The sequence below is a fragment of the Bactrocera tryoni genome, chromosome 1 (genome assembly GCF_016617805.1).
Source record: "Bactrocera tryoni isolate S06 chromosome 1, CSIRO_BtryS06_freeze2, whole genome shotgun sequence".
In the NCBI taxonomy this organism is placed as follows: domain Eukaryota; kingdom Metazoa; phylum Arthropoda; class Insecta; order Diptera; family Tephritidae; genus Bactrocera; species Bactrocera tryoni.
In genome coordinates this window covers 20,132,433-20,150,624 of record NC_052499.1, presented here as the reverse complement: position 1 = coordinate 20,150,624, position 18,192 = coordinate 20,132,433, and positions in this window count along the sequence as shown.

Below are 18,192 nucleotides of genomic sequence, written 5' to 3'. Positions count from 1 at the left end.
ACTTGTTTAGAACGGATTACTATAGCATATAGCTTCCATACAAACTGAACACATAGATACTAACAGAAATACACCTGTGAAGGGTATTTAGCTTCGGTGCAACCGAAGTTAACGTTTTTTCTTGTTTTTTATTTTAATTTGTTAATGTACATATACATATTTAAGAATAAATACATAAAATTTCATATGGTTTCGGTGAATATTTTCGAAGTTACACGCAAATTTGAAAAGGCATTTCAGAGCGCTTGGAAATACAAAGCCAAATTTTAAACGCTTTTTCTTAAAATGAAGTTTTCAAAGTCAGTGACCATCATTAATCGAAAACGGCTAAACAGATTAGTCTCAAATTTTAACACGAGCTTCTTAAATATATTTTTCAGTAATTAATCGAAAATTTGTTCTCACCGATGAATATATACATATATAAATTTTTTGTTCAAGGCCGAAATTTTGGTAAAAAATCGATTTTTTTTTTGAAAAACCGCCATTTTATCAAAAAAATGTATTTTGCTTATTCCTTCGATTTAATTACTAGATTTAACACTACTTTAACGAAATCTGTTTTAAAGTTTTCTCAGAAAATTCGCTTTTTCGGCCTTCTAACTTCATACAACCCCTTAACTTAGTTTTAAATCACAAAGTTGACAAAATATTTTTTTAGAATTTTAATAAAAGTCAGCTTTATGCTTCAGTTTACATGATATCTAACGTAATATCAATTTGTTTGCGCTAATATTTCAACAGAATTCAGTAAGATGTTTATTGCTGCATTACGCAGACTGAATACTACTTTAGGTTCAAAATAATCATCTACATATTTCATCATTTCGTATTGAATTACTCTTCAAGTAAGAGCTAAGCGATTTTGTCGGTGAGGGGATCAAAGTTGCCTGTTTTCATTAACTCTAAAATTTCTCCTATGGAATTTGGAATTCCTGTCAACTTGGCTGCTAGATAACTCAATATGATATTTATTTTTTAAGGCTTCCATTTGTTGGAGTTTCTTTTACACATGTTATTGCTATTGCATCAGATACCTAAATATCTGTATAGAAGAAATGCTAAAATGCTTGTCAACAAAATCATCTATCTATAGGCTGAGATAGGTAGATGGTGGAGTATCACTTTAAACCGTTAGTAAAAGTCCTCGTACCGTCCGCTATGTTAGCTGGATGTCTAAAATGAAATAACTGAGAAATTTAAAACTTGATCTGACAAAGGCGCAGCATTCGAGAAATAAGTGTTAAGAAACTTTAACGGCGCTTATGCAACGAACATCAGATAAAATTGTTCGGAATGTCCCCTGACATCTCCTACAACTATACTTCAAAACTTTGTTTAGGAGCTCTTATGGTTCATTCTGGGTCAAAAGGACTTTATAATCGCACAGTTCCTACTACGTGCCTAGCACTTACCGAGTTCCTCTGGGCGCTGACGATCTAGTAGTGAATCGCAAGAAGTCAGTAGGCACCTAACTCATAAAGTAATCGGTTGTCAAAAGTATCGAGGTGAGACATCACTTTCCTACTCTACGGTCAGCCAGCTCAAGTCTAGTATCGCCGTCCTACTTTCAGAATGAATTGTCATAATTCTGTAAGATTATGTGCTCCGGTGCTGTGAGTATGCTACCTTAATGACAGCCACTTCCGCAACCTGAACCAGGAGTTGATAGTCATGCCAGTCTACTTCTCCACCAATCCTCACCGCAAGTTTTGATCTAACCGCAAAAAAGCCAACATTTCCTCTCCTCCAATGAATCATCCCCATCCACATCTTCCTAGAAAGTATGATGTGGAGAAAAGATTGGGAGAGCTAGCTTCGACAATTTGGTAATACAGAAAATTTGGAACCAATTTAAAGTATGCAAAGCAGAGTGCCATCCATGTATTCCATTTATCTACATATTATTTATTTGTTTTATTGGAATTGAAATCTTCGATCTTGAAGGGGTTTTGACATCCAAAATGACACCACTAAAAGACCACTATTTAACTCAAAAACTGTGACATTGTTTACTTTTGATGAACTCCCATGAGTCGTTAAGCAAATTTGGTTTTCGAAAACAATTTGTCTGCACTCGTGAAATTACTTTGCCCGCTATACATTCATTTGCTCATTTATGAAGCGTAATCGCTTAGCATTTCCCACTGCAGCGCCGAGTTTATTAATACTATCCGCTTGCGTCGCATCTTCCTTATATCCGACACTAGTCACTTCATACACACACTTTCATTTTTAAAGCATTTCCAAATTGACCTTTTTCTCTTGACCCCAATATGCACGCAGTTATCCATGCTTTAACGCTTTGCACTCCTTGCCGAGTCACCATTCACCAGTTGGCAGCAAAAAACACATTGACATTGTACTCAAAAGCTTACATGCGTCTGCAGAGTGTAACGCTACGTAAACAAATAAGTATATGTGTGTGTGCGAAGGCAGCCACGTGCGTAGTATCAGTGTCGCCCGCCTTAATCGCCAAACTGGCGCGGTCAACCAGCCGCAGAGACAACCAACAACACCACAGAGTCAACTGGAAATTTCCTCAACAATTTCTTGCGAATATATTTGCGTTGATTTCTTTCGTTTCCTTTCGCTATGAATTGTATATACATATATTTATGCCCTGAACAGGGTATATTAAGTTTGTCACGATGTTTGTAACACCCAGAAAGAAGCGTCGGAGACCCTATAAAGTATATATATAAATGTATGTTGAGCTAAGCCGATTTAACCATGTCCGTCTGTCTGTCTGTCCGTCCGTCCGTCCGCCTGTATATATACGAACTAGTCCCTCAGTTTTTAAGATATCGTTTTGAAATTTTGTAAACGTCATTTTCTCTTCAAGAAGCTGCTCATTTGTCGGAACGGCCGATATCGGACTACTATAACATATAGCTGCCATACAAACTGAACGATCGGAATCAAATTCTTGTATGGAAAACTTTCACATTTGACAATGTATCTTCACCAAATTTGGTACAGATTATTTTCTAAGGCAACAATGTAATCTCCGAAAAAATTGTTCAGATCGGATTATTATAGCATATAGCTTCCATACAAACTGAACACATAGTTACTAAAAGAAATGCACCTGTGAAGGGTATATTAGCTTCGGTGCAGCCGAAGTTAACGTTTTTTCTTGTTTTTTTTCACATTTCTTTATGCACTCAAACGCAAAAATCATTGCTTTGCCGGTCACAAAGCGGCCGCAATGTAGTAATACAACACACAACAACACAGAGGGATACGAGTTGAATGCGCAGGAAGTGCCGCTTACAAGAAAGATGATGTAAGGCATATTATAGGCTTTTAACTTAAGTGTCACTTTACTTTAGCATCCGCAAATTTATGATATTTTCGAAGCAAGTACAGAAGTTTGTTTACAAGGAAGCTTTTCGAAATTCGGCTTGAACGAGTTGTTGCCCGCTTCGGTGGGTTCAAGGCCAGTTCCAAATAAACAAAATAAAAAAGCAACCAAAAATTGTTGACGTCATATTGTGGCAATACTTGTTCATTATTTAAGCGTATGTACTGGGTGCTTTGAGAAATTGATGATGTTACCGTGAGCTTTGAGGATTTTTCCTAAACTATTGTACTCATGAGCGCATGTTTGCTAACAAAAGCTTACCTTTTGAAGTTGAACGGTTTATTTCGCATATGAAGAGCTATTACAGCTTTCCATTTATGGTGTAAATGGTAGAGTCCCCATTACAGATGATCACCATAACTTCGAATTTGATTGAAGTCTAAAGTGCACCTGAATCACCATTTCTTCCCAATACCGTCAGACTATTTGAATCAGCGAAAAAATATTTATTATTTTTTGTTGTTTTGTGAGAAAACATTTTTAACTGCACTCGCAGTCTCGACAACACCTACACTTCCATAAGTAAATGAATTGCATATGCAATTATATATATGTGACCTGGTCTACGGAAAGGGGGCTTAGGTGTCAAAAAAAAGGAGAACAATTAATGAGATAACGAGAAACTGACGATTATTTTTAACAGCTTTTCCCAGAAAACTAGTTTTTTTACACGTTAGCTCCCTTTTCGTAGACCAGGTCACATATATGCTGGAAACTCTAATCGATCTTATGCTGGGTATAAGCTCTCTCTCGATTACTTTCAGAGCTGGATCGTCCATGCCTCTGCACCATTTAGCAGGACGGAAATAATGAGTGACTTATAGAGTTTTGTGTTTGTTCGTCGAGAAAGAACTTTACTTCTCAATTGCTTACTCACTCCGAAGTAGCAGCTGTTGGTAAGAGATTGGTGTTAATGCTGGTTCCAAGATAGATGAAATTATCTACGACTTCGAAGTTATGACTGTCAACAGTGACGAGACAGCCAAGTCGCGACTGCGACGACAGTTTGTTTGATGATAAGAGATTTTTTGTTTACTACCAGACCCATTTGCTTTGCATCCTTACCCATTCTGGAGAAAGTAGAACTAACAGCGTGGTTATTAAGGCCAATGATATCAATATCATTGGCGAAAGCAAGCATCTATACACTCTTATAGAAAAATTGTACCTTCCCTTTTTAACTCTGCAGCTCGAATTATTTTTCCAAGAGTAGATTGAAGAAGTCACACCGTGTCTGAAACCTCCTTAGGTATCGAACGGTTCGTAGAGGTCCTTCCCGATCCTGACGGAGCTTTTTGTGTTGCTCTACGTCAGTTTGCACAGCCGTATTAGTTTCGCGGGAGCACCAAATTCAGGCATCTTCTTTTCTTGCTGTCAAAACCAGCTTTGAAATCGACGAAAAGGTGCTGGGTGTCGATTCTCTTTTCACTGGTCTTTTCCAAGATTTGGCGCATGGTGAATATCTGGACAGTTGTTGATTTTCCAGGTCTAAAGCCACACTGATTAGGTCCAATCAGTTTACTAACGGTGGGCTTTAATCTTTCACACAATATGCTCGATAAAACCTTATATGCGATGTTGAGGAGGCTCATTCCACGGTAGTTGGCGCAGATTGTGGGGTCTCCCTTTTCGCGGATTGGTCAAAGCACACTTAAATTCCAATCGTCGGGCATGCTTCGTCCGACCATATTCTACAAAGTAGCTGATGCATGCTGCTTAACAGTTTTTCGCCGCCATATTTGAATAGCTCAACCGGCAATCCATCGGTCACGGCCGCTTTGTTATTCTTGTGACGGGTAATTGCTATTCGAAGTTATTCATGATCGGACAATAGAACGTTTGCTTTATCGTCATCGATTGGGAATCAGGGTTCGCCGTCTTCTGATGGATCGATGACTGCTGCGATAAGATTATGGCGGCGAAAGAGCAAGAATTGTTGACAATTACGCAAATGCGAAAATCCGCCATCTTCCACGCTTTTTCAGTGCAAGACTATTTGAGCCAAATTTTGGCTAATATTTATATCAAACGGTCTCCGCAATATTGGATATGTTATTTCAAAACCCACCAATTCACTGAAATATTTCAACGATCACCTTTTTAAATATGTATTTAAGTAATTATTTAATATAGCTGACAAAATGAGCACGACCATGTTACCTTTCAGAACTACTATGTTTAAAAATACCATAAAGAGCAATGAGGTCATAGCAACATCCGCTTACAATACCGATCAAAGTTGGAACGGATACAGATTTCTACCGAGCTAAGAGCTCTTTATAATATAAAGTAGGCAAACTGATTCTTTGATTCTGATCAAAAATGACGACTGTGAGAGAAGAGTTGAGAGAGAGCTAATAAAGACTACATCAGAAATAAATACTTCATTTCTTTGGTTTTGTATTACAAATAATTTCATTTTCCAACACATTCTACTTGTTTAAACTTTTGCTAAGCTGTCCAACTGCCAACTCCGTAAATTGTAGTTATTTCAGTCGAGTGTGGGCTCCGTCACTAAAAACAAGGTCAGTCCTTATATTCAAGCACCACCACATGCCCCCTCTCTAAAAAAAAATTAGTGAGCAAAATACGAAACTCTGCTCGGATACTATATGCAAGCGTCAAAAGTTTCATAACAACAATGTTAATTTCTCCATTTGCCACACTCATTGCATTTATGAATTCTTATTTCATACAAACTGCTCCTTCTTTGAAAAGTTTAAGCTACATAAAACAAGAAAAAACTTTAACTTCGATTGCGCCGAAGCTATAATACCCTTCACCATTCAATTTGAAAAGGTTTCTGATAACAACTTTATTCCGATCGTTCAGTATGTATGGCACTAATGTTATCCAAACTGAACAATATCTTCGGAGTTCGCACCAATGACTTAGACAATAATCCGTGCCAAATTCAATGAAGATACCACGTTAAATGGAAAAGTTTTTTTTACAAGCACTTGATTCATGACATGTTCAGGGTATAAAAATATGGCATATAAAGTTGCCGCCACATTCAAAAACAAAATGCATCAAGCCGCAGAAGACGAAAGTTAATTAAGCAGCTGCAAGTGAAAAGTGTTAGCAAATAATCGCACTGAGCGTGGGTACTATCCTGTTAACATTTAACTCTGCTCTGCCCCCGCTCACTCGGAACGCCTTAGACACTCCATTGCGCTTTAAGCGCGACTTTACGCGCGCACTGCCAGTAGCGCCATTTAATTACACCGCATGAAATAACCACGAAATTAATTCAAAAACTTTGCAATTTATTTGCGCAACGGCGCGGCAAGAAAACCAAACGAGTGGGCTACCAGTGGCTCACCACTAAACCATGCATCGGATACTTTGCGCTCTTGACAACTACGGAGCGGAGTATGTTTATGTAAGCAACGCGGACGACGAGCCAACGAATAAAAGTAGTGCATTTAAAGACGTGAACTTTTCTGCTGATTTATTTATTTATTAACACATATGTACTACCTAGTAAGTTACGAGGTGTGTTCAAAAAGTATCGCGAATTTTGTGTTTTTTCAAAAATTATTTATTTATTCATGAATATCTATTTTGTCCCCTTCAAAGTAATCCCCATGAGATATTATACACTTGTGCCAACGGTTTTTCGAATCTTCGAAGCACTTCAAAAAATCATTTTTTTTTATCTTCTTCAGCTCCTCGTTCGATGCCGTCTTTATCTCGTCAAGAGAAGCGTTACGTCGTCCTTTCATGGGCCTCTTCAGTTTAGGGAACAAGAAAAAGTCACAGGGGGCCAGATCTGGGGAATACAGTGGCTGCGGCATCATTAGTGTGTTGTTTTGGCCAAAAAGTCGCGCACAAGCAATGATGTGTGAGCAGGGGCGTTAACGTGGTGCAAAAGCCAATTTTTGTTCTTCCACAAATCCGGCCGTTTCTGGCGGATTGCTTCGCGCAAATTGCGCATAACTTGCCAATCGATATGTTTAGGTCCTCAGCAACTTCTCTAAAGGTGATTCGACGATTGGCCAATACCATTTTCTCCACTTCATTAATTTTTTCGTCTGTTGTTGAAGTGCTCGGGCGTCCGGCACGCTCTTCGTCGTTCACATCTTCTCGGCCTTCTGAGAACATTTTGTACCACCGATAAACGTTGCTTCGGTCCAAGGTAGCTTCTCCGTATGCCACAGTCAACATTCGGAATGCATCCGCGCACTTAATTTCGTTTTTCACACGAAATGGATGATACAGGTTCTTTGATCCATTTTTTTGAATAGGTAAAAATCGAAGACGATCCAAAATACGTGCAAACAAAGCAGCTGTCAACAATTAAATGAACATTCAAAATGGCCGAGCTTGTCGGCATAAGTGAGAGACATGAGTACCAACATAACGCCACAAAAAATTCGAAATTCGAATATACGTAACCCGCGAAAATTCAAAATTCGCGATGCACTGTTCTCCTTATCTTCACCTCATTAGACTGTCTGAAAGACTCTTATGTCTGTCATTTTAAACTGCTGACTGATGTGCTGGACGCCTTTTTGTGTCGAATTTGTGCATTTTCCTCGCGTTATTTACTCTGCCTCTGATTCGTCTAAAAAATTTATAGCTTAGAAAGAGATAGTAGATTTATATTTTCATTGAAAGCTTCATTCTCGTTGTATCAGAGCATATACGGTCTCGATTAGTTTCTGCTTTTAGACCAGGTTGGACCAAGGAGCAGAAACAAATGTCGGGGTTATGCTAGTGAAAGAGAGAAAAATGAAATATTTTCTGTCATCAAACAAAAAGTCGTCGCATTCGTGACTTGGCTTTCACATCACTGTTGACAGTCAACATCGAAGTCGTAAATACCTTCGTCGATCTCAGCATTAACACCAAAAACAATGTCAGTCTCGAAATCCAACCCAGAATAACTCCTGTCAACAGGTGCTACTGCGTACTGAGTAGGCAATTGAAGCATAAAGTCATCTATCGACGAACATAAACTAAATTTTACAAGTCACTCATCATTCCCATCTTGCTAAATGGTACACAGACATGGATGACAAACATCTGATGAGTCGACGTTACGAGTTTTCGAGATAAAAGTTCTGCGGAAGATTTATGGTCCTTTGCGTATTGGCAACGCCGACTCCGCAGTTGATGGAACGATGAGCTGTACGAGATCTACGACGACATTGACATAGTACAGAGAATAAAGAGACAGCGGCTACGCTGGCTAGGTCATGTCGCCCGAATGGATGAAAATACTCTAGCTTTGAGAGCGTTTAACGCAGTACCCGCCGGGAGAAGCAGAGCTTGAAGGAGACCTCTACTCAGTTGGAAATACCATATGGAGAAGGACCTGGCTACACTTTGAATCTCCAATTGGTGCCAAACAGCGAAAAGGAAGAACGGTGCGGTGTTGTATACTCGGCTATAACCGCGTAAGTGGTGTCTACGCCAATAAGGAAGAAGATATACGAAAAAGTTGTGTGGTATCAAACTATTATAAAACATTTGAGATAACTTGTGTGATCAAGAGACACATTTCGATGACGATTTGTCGCACTGAAGACTACAAAAATGGGTTCCTTTTTTGGCAATATAAGCCAACCAACGTTTGATTAAATTTTCCCTACATTTGTAGGGCCGCCTCGGCGGTGTGGCCTCTGTACCTTCAATAAATTTTGATTTTTTCGGTTTCGCCTCGCTAGATTGTTGGACAATTTCGATTTATAAATCCATATCTCGTCACCAATAATATACCCGAAATACTGCGTTTGACGAATGAAGGGCTCCCAGCACTGTTGTCAAGCATCTCTCTTTGGCGACTTCTACCCGACGTCGATTTTGAAAAGGATTCAGATATTTTTGTACGAGTATAGCACTGATATGTGTACACTTCATTCCAAAAATATTTCTGAAAATACATATAATGAGACAACTCATAAGAGATTTTTATATCCTATGTTAACTCTCTCATGTCAACTGGACTATTTTGAAGAACTGTTCCTTTGACTTTTTCGATATTATCGTCATTAAAATAGGAGACGACGACTCGCATGAGAAGATTACATTGAAAATACAAAATTTCAAGCAAACTAATTTTTCCACATTTTTTGCATGGTAAAAATCGATTTGGTGTCGATAGGAACAACTCGGACCGACCTATGTAATAACGTCGAGATCTTACGCAGAAAGCATACAAAATACAACTTGTGCAAGAACTGAAGCCGCTCGACCTTCCCAAGCGACATCGCTTCGCTCTATGGGCTCTAGAAAAGTTCCAAGAGGATCCGAAGTTTTCGAGTCAAATTTTGTTCAGCGATGAGGCTCAATTCTGACTCAATAGGTATGTAAACAACCAAAAAATCCACAAACAGCAGTTTGGTGTGATTTGTGGGTCGGTGGAATCATCGATCATATTCGGTCAATGGCGACCATTTTCTTGTCATAATAACCGACTATTTGATGCCTAAAATTGAAGCTTGCGATCTTGGCGACATTTGGGTTCAATAAGGCGGCGCCATTTCCCACACATCGTATCAATCTGTTTGATATATGTGTTGAAAGAACACGATTTATTGACGTTTTCACGTTATGGGCTGGTCGATTGACCACCAGGAACGTGTGATATCATACCGTTAGACTTTTTCTTGTAGGGATATGTATAGTTTAAAGTCTATGCAGACAATCCCGTTTCGATTCAGGCCTTGGAGCAAAACATTACGCGTGTCATTCGCTAGCTACCAGTCGAAATGCTCGAACGAGTTATCTAAAATTGGACTCAATATTTTGCGGCCCAACCTGGATAGTATTCTCATCTTGATCCAGAATTCTTTTTCGTTAGTTTTACAGCTTCATCTCGAAAAATGATTAGAGCTTCAAGTGGAACAGCATTCGACTATGAAATATTGGAATTTCCCTAGTTGCTTAAATGAACTCTGAATAACGAACGCAAAACAAAAGAACCAAAAATATACCTACAATATACTGCAAGTGGATGTTAGCGCTTTGACCTGCTCGGGGAGCGCAGATTGAAACTTTTCATTTATACAGTTAACTCTACCCACGCATCATATACATACAAATGCACATATGTGTCACAGCAAATATGTATTTTAGGTTGAACATCAGCCGGCCCCTTAGAGGCGACACTCAGAGTGTGGCCGCCGGCAGTAAATTGCATAAACAGCAAAGTAACGCGTTGCCGCCACAGATGCTGTGCACACAAGCGCGTATAAATCTGTCGTCCATCGTGCAACATGACACCATAGTGCGTACTTTGTGCAACATATGGTGTTATTGGATGTGTCGCAACTTAAGTGAACGCCGGAAGAGGCGCTCTGATACTTAGAATTGTCAGTGTAGGCGTGTGTGTGCGTGAGATCTTTCATCGTTCGCTGCTCGCTGTATTAAGTGACACACATTTAATAAGTTTATTTTCTGTCAACATACCTACGCTTGACTACTACTACAGACAACGACAACAACAACAACAACAACAGAGGCAACAAGTTTCAACAAACAAACAACTTAAAATGCAATTAGTGCAACTTTCACACAAAACTGTTGACGTTGAAGGAGACTAACAGCGAGACTAAGTTTATGCCACAACTTGGCAGCAATGATGGTTTGCTCTCGTCTTTACTTGCTTTCGTCTTGTTTTACTTACACCCGCAGAGGTTCGCTGCAGCGGTTAAAATTGTCTCAAGTTAGGCATGTATACATATATACAAACACATATACTTGTATATACATTCATATAAAGAGCAGGTGTGCATAATGCCTGACTGTACTTGCTACCTCCTTGCGGTTTCGAAAGGTGGTGAACAATATTTTTCATACTTATACGTAAAAATTCAAAAAGATATAATGTAATATATATTCAAGAAAGTATGTGCATATAAGAGCACCTACACATATGTATACAAAACGTGTCGAAGAACTATTGCATTTCGAATTGGGTCAAGGATTTGCTTTATTTGTATTCATCGCCTCAATTGCTGAGTAACTCATCTTCCACCTCGAACTAATTCGCTCATAAAGTGGTTTGCATAAAAATGATTTTGTTGCCATATACTTTATACCATTTTGGGATATCATATAGATTTCTATTGAGCATTTTCCGTGCGATTTTTTCCAATGTTATATGTATTGCCTTTTCGTCAGTCGGAAAGAGGTATTTTTATAGTAAATGATTTACCAGAAGCTGTGGGAAAACCTACTCACGAGAGGGAGGCAACAAAGCGGCGAGGGAACAATACAGCGACCAGCACCAAATGTGCATAGACGACGACGAAAAACCTTGGGCAAGATAGCTAAGAAGAGGAATACGGGACGGTCTTCCGTAGGAGCAGTAAGATACTTAGATCCCTCCTACTCAAAGTCACTCCAAAACAACCAGACAAAACTGGAGAAAAGACAGCCTCAAGGGAAGCTCCGGCCACACAAGCGCAACCGGCAAAACAAGGAGAAGGGAAGAGCTACCCAGCTGCCACAAAAGAAGGGCCTCAGAACATCTCGAAATAACAATATATTACCCAAATGAGACAAGCAGAAGACGATGGACGGTAAGAACAGCACAGCTAGATGAAATTTTCAACGTCATCAAGAGTTACCGCAGAAACTGGTTCTTACAGAAAATTAGAAAAAAGATACACTTAAACATACGCATTCCGACCCCCGAGTCAATAACCTTGAAGCAGCGACAAGCCTCGAGAAACAGTGCGACCACGAAATGAAAACGACGGCTAGTGGGAAAATCTTTTGCTTAAGAAAGCAAGGAATACCCACGCAAACGAAGGAATGGTGAAGGAAGTGCAAGTTAGAGAGCGAATAATAGGCTCAAACGACAAACAGAGGATCATAAAGCCTGCAGAAGGTAATAGCTACGCTGTAGTCCTTAAGAATATCCGTAGCAAGGTAGATCTTAAAGAAGATCAAAGGAATCCGGATATTAGAATTGACAGTCTACAAAAGCCAGCTTCTCCGAGGCACTCAATATAACCCTTAAAGAATCTGCAACTGTGACTGACCTTCAAACAAAAGCTGCTATAGAGATTAGAGACCTCGATTCCCTGACAACAAAAGAGGAAGTAGCAGGAGCTGTAAAAGAAGCGCTACAGGATCCCATCGAAGACTTAGCATAAACATAACAGCACCTAACATAAGGGAGCAGGAAAGGGTACATATAACGCTCAATAGGATAAAGTTGATGTACTGATTTGTACCATCACGATTGTTGATGGTTTGAGTGTTCAAAAATACAGTTGTTTCAGTCGATGTGTGAGAACTCGCTTTATCGTGGTGAAGAGTGAAACGTCTTCGGCGGTTCGTTTTCCTGATTTTTGGAAAGACAACTGGCAATCTAATGGTTGTATACCACTCGGATTTAATGTTCTGTGTTATTCTAGTGGTATGGTTGCGTCGAGTTCGGTTTTTCCAAAGAAACGGGCAATTGCTTCTCAGACATGCTTCGTGTGCGAACAACTTCGGTTGGATTCGTCTCACCGCTATCATTTTTTTTAACCGCTAACAATTTTTTAAACGTTTGACAAATTGTATGGAATCCAAAGTTAAAAATTTTACATATGCTATATAGTTACTTCAATCTTACGATAGGCCACATGACGATCTTACAATATTAGTTTGCAAACATTTTCCGGAATAACAACTGATTTTGAACGACCGTTAAAAAAATTTACCTAGGAGTAATCTACGGTCTCGATTGAATTCATCACCAAAAATTTAATTAAGTTCATCGGAGTACTGTTGCTGAGATAAGCCGCATCGAAAGTTGTAAAAAATAATAGCACAAAAATGTTCATGTTTAAATTCCATTTTTTTTTTAGCAAAGACGAATATTTTAAATTACTGTAAAACACAAAAGTCGCTCGTATGAAAAAACGTTCTGAGATCGTCCAAAAAAAATATGTCAAACGGTACGATAAAGTTGTAAGTTGTCACATTGGAACACTAGGGCTGCTAAATCCCCAAATATAAAAGCCAACCTACGTATATTCTCGCTCGAATCACTCCGCCGTTTATATTTTCTACATTTGACGCTTCTGTGGTTGTTTTAGCGATAGAAAATATACATATCTCAAATACTTATGAGAAATGCTTCCGAGCTTGCAGTCTTCAACCGAATAAAAACTTGAAAGTGTTCCGGTTAAGTATATTCGAAAGAACGGATGCTTGACGCTATGTCATAACATCCATTAAACGTTCTGTGGCGGATCATTCATTTATAGGAGAGCAAAGCGAGTGCAACAAATTTGATTTTCTACAATATTCTATGTACTCAGTATACTATTTGAAAGGAGTAAGTCAGTCAAGCATTACAAAAATCTATTTTTGGGCGTAAAATATTAGTTCCTAAAAAGATAACTAAATTCTAGATTAAAAAAAAAATTTGGTCGTAAAATATACCATGGAATTCTAAAAACATAATTCCACTTTTCTATTGAAAATAGTAAAAAATATTTCACCTGTCTAATCCTGCGGCGTAGAAGTGTTTGGACCAGTCAAATCAACACGTGCACCTTTAACCTCGTTTTTCTCTAAAAATTACATTTTTCAAATCAACGAAGATGACACGCAGAGATCCATTTATTTGTTACCTGTAGCTTTACATTACGTCTGATAAATTGTATATACATATACTATATTTTGGTACTATTATTGCTACTTCTTCGTAAAGAATTTACTGCTTTTTTTGCTAACAAAAATGGAACCTTTTGCTTATATCAATTCTCGCTTATTATGTGCCTATTGAACAGTGTCCGACTAAAACTTTAACCATTGCGTTGAGAGGACTCTTACTATCAGCACATAGTTCAATATTCTCCTCCAATATTCCACCATGAAAGATCACAGCAGGCGCTGATTAATGACCAACTCTTGCTGGAAGCACGAAAGACGCATAAATCCAGGGCGGAAATGCATGCGGACAACGGAGTACCAACTCGTTCCCAGTCTGATGAAATTGAAGCAAGACTGCCTTCTCTAGCAAGCTCCTCAGTTTTGAATTTTTCGGCATTTCCGCTGTGATCAGTCATCCAAATAAGTCTTGGTATCCGGTAGTTTGATACTATTGCCAAATTTATTAGACACTAATTGACTGGTCTTGGTCATCGCTAGGTATTACCGCTCTGGTGTCGAAGTGACTACAAACTTCTTTGATGGCAAGCTTTGACTGAAGGTCAAGAAGCCAACGAAAACTTTCCTCATGCGAGTCGTCCATCTACCTCTGTTAATCATACATACATTGACAAAGTTAAAGAAACTTTGTTCCAAAGCCTTTGTGTTGGCATCAAAAAGATATTAAAAATTTCTTGGGAATCGACTCAACACATTTTGATTAATGTTTTGACCTGTATACCGTCACGTTTCAGCACGATTGTGACTGATCGTCATTTTCATATTACTATCGCTACTATTCGACCGTGATATTAAATTAATCTCGACTTTTTATTAACACACCCGTAGTAATAAAGAGAGAAACACATGCAAACATATAATCCCGTGAAATAACACCCGGTAAAAATCAAAGAATTTGTTAAGCGCATAAGCAATGTAACCAAGTTAAATGTTAGGCAAACTAACGAGCAAAGCTCATTAGCCAGTTGGTTGGAGGGGCCGCTGGTACTTTAATTAGCGCACTAAGCAATGAACTATCAGTCGCCGGCATTTACGATGGCAATACCTTGCGACTATATGTGTGTGTATAGGCTTTTCATGGCTAGCTGATGGCAGCGACAACGACTTTCTAATGATGTCACGTGTCGTTGGTGCTGTTAATTATAATCACCATCAAAGTGCATAAAAATATTTAGTTCACGGATGATAGGGGAGACTACCTAACTTATGCTAATAATTTTCACATTGCTCTTTCGTTCTTATTTCTCGTTTAACGCTCTGGTTATTACAGAATTTAATGCTAAGCAAATACCGCATGAACCTTGCTGGCCTCAACGTTGCCGCAAAGTCCTTGTGGCTTATGAAAATTTCATATTTGGCAGGTGGGCGGACTATCGGTGTGGTATGGTCACATCAAAAGTATATATGTATGAAGCAATTTATTTGAATTTGTTTTCTTTTCTTACATAAATGAAATTCACGCAAGTGAGGCAAGTTCTCTGTTCTTCTCAAAGGACCTCCGTTTGAAGGCGAGCTAAAGTGAGAAGGCGAACCAGGAGGGTTTGGCACCCACCACGTAAAAAACGCCCCCCATGAAAAGAAGGAGAAAGTTTCTTACGAGAGACCCTCATTTTAGTGACGAACACGGCAAACGCATTCAGGATTACGATTTAAGTGAATGTCCGGTCCCTTAATTGGGAAGGTGCCGCTGCCACAGTTCTTGAACATACCGCTGATTTGTGCGCATGCCCCGGCGGAAGAGTTGGACAAAGTGACCATAGATGCCCTCTATGAGTGCTTGGAGCGCCCCTGCTTCCGCCATGATGTTAAAAACGTGCTTGGCGACTTTAACGCTAGGATGGGCAAAAAAGGTATCTTTGGCACAAGGGTCGGTAAATTCAGCCTCAATGATGAAACATCCCCAAATGGGTTGAGGCTGATCGACTTCGATAGATTCCGAAATATTGGTAACTGTAGTAAAATATTCTAGCATAAGAAAATTCACCAAGTCACCAGGCTGTCTCCGGGTCAAAAAGCCACCAACCAGATCGATCATGTTGTGACAGAGGGAAGATACGTCTCCAGACACGTTTTAAACGTGCGTACGCTCCGCGGTCCTACATCGGCTCGGACGACTTGTTGCCCTTGTTGCAGCCAAAATTCGCACCCGCCTCTGTGCAGCAAGAAACGGACGTCAACAAACACAAGGAAGGTTCGACGTCGAGGAGCTGCAATCACAACAGACAGCCGAACGATTTTCTCCTCGACTTACACTCCTGCTCTCTGAGAGCAATTGTCAGCAACTCGGTATAAGGGAACCGTGGACGGCATTTCGCCTCCTTTACGTACAGCTGCAAACGAAACCATTGTTTTTCGGAAAATGCAAGAGAACAGCTGGTACGACGGAGTGCCATGTCGCAGCGGAGAGAAAACAGACTGCCTACTTCGCAACGTTACGATCGACCACAACACGTGCGGGATGGGATAGATACAGAGAGAGTTGAAGAGGGAAGCGAGACACATTTGCTGACTGGCGACGAACAGAAGGTTTCACGACCGTAGCATACACTTGTAGAGGTGATCTAGAGACTCATGCCTGGAGCATACGGAAATTATGGGGGGAACATAAGAGTTCAGAACAAGAAGCATTCGTTTTAAAAAACTGTTACTAAATTGAATCCAAATTCTGAACGAAATTTAAGGCGTTAATGGAAAATTGTTGCAGAAAATGCCACGTTCCAGTTCCAATTTCATCGGAAACACAATGACAAACGACTGTATTAGAACTTTTCAAATAACAAAAATACCATTTCCGTAATTAAACAATTCTATTTACGAACAATTTTTAGGCAAACCACAATACTTACTAATCCTCGATGGCATATACTATACATTGCAGCCGTATGGCAGCACTATGCCCGAATTGTAGTTTGTGGTTAAGTTAGCAAATTTAATCAAATCTGTTGTGCAGACAAAGTTGTTGTTTTCCTGTTCGTTGACGAATGAAATTACTGACAGTTTTTGTTGCTAGCACCAAACTTGTAAGGTTTTTCATAACACTGCATCTGTTATTGCTGTTGTTGGCAAATAAAATTTCACTTTACTATTCCCATGTCGACTGCATGCGAGGTTAAGAAGTGCAACATGAAAACACACAGCATCAGCGAAAATGGAAAAAGTCATGAAACATCTACAACTACAAGTGCCTGAGATGAGTATGTCGCAGTTGCCGTAGAAAACCCGTTGAAACTTTATTATAATCGTATTTAAGTCAGAAGTGGAATCCATATCAATGTAGAACAACAAACCGTCCGAAAATCTACATATATTCTAAAATCTTGAAGGTGGTAAACGGTTATTTGAAAAAGTACCTAAAACTTTTCTCTAACTAAAACTAAACATTTGTTCTACAAATAATACTTTAAAGATATTAGCTTGCAAGGTTCTGAAGGTATCGGGACAACTCCTACAAGTAAAGTTCTCTCTCAACGAAAAGAGACCAAATTCTACAAATCACTCATCGTCCTCGTCCTGCTATATGGTGTAGAGGTATGGACGATGACAACATCTGATGAGTTTTCGACAGAAAGGTTATGCGGAACGGCGGTTCAACGGCGAATACCGCAGTCGATCGAACGATGAGATATACGAGATATTAATGTCGTCGTGTATAGTTCAGCGAATTAAGAGACAGCGCCTAGACTGGCTAGGTCATATCGTCCGAATGGTAAAAAACACTACAGTATGAAAATTTAATGGACCAAATTAACATCTGCGATCCTATGCTGAAACGAAAAGAAATCGAACCATTTCTGAAACGAATGGTAACAAGAAACGAAAAATAGATCAAATACGATAATAATGTGCGATCATGGTCCAAGTGTGATGAAGTTCAACAAATGGTCGCAAAGCCAGGATTGACGCCTCGAAAGGTTATGCTGAGTGTTCGGTGGGATTGGAAAGCAATCATCCACTATGAGCTGCTCCAGCCTGGTCGAACGCTTGATCCTAGATTGAACTGTCAAGCAATCGAATGAGATTGAAGCAAGCAATCGAAAAAAAACAGCCAGAACTGATCAGCAGAAGGGCTTCGTCTTCCATCAGGACAACGCTAGAGCACACACATCTTTGATGACTCGGCAAAAACTGGGAGAACTTGGCTGGGAAGTTTTTATGCACCCACCATATAGGACTGACCTTGCTCCAACGGACTACCATTT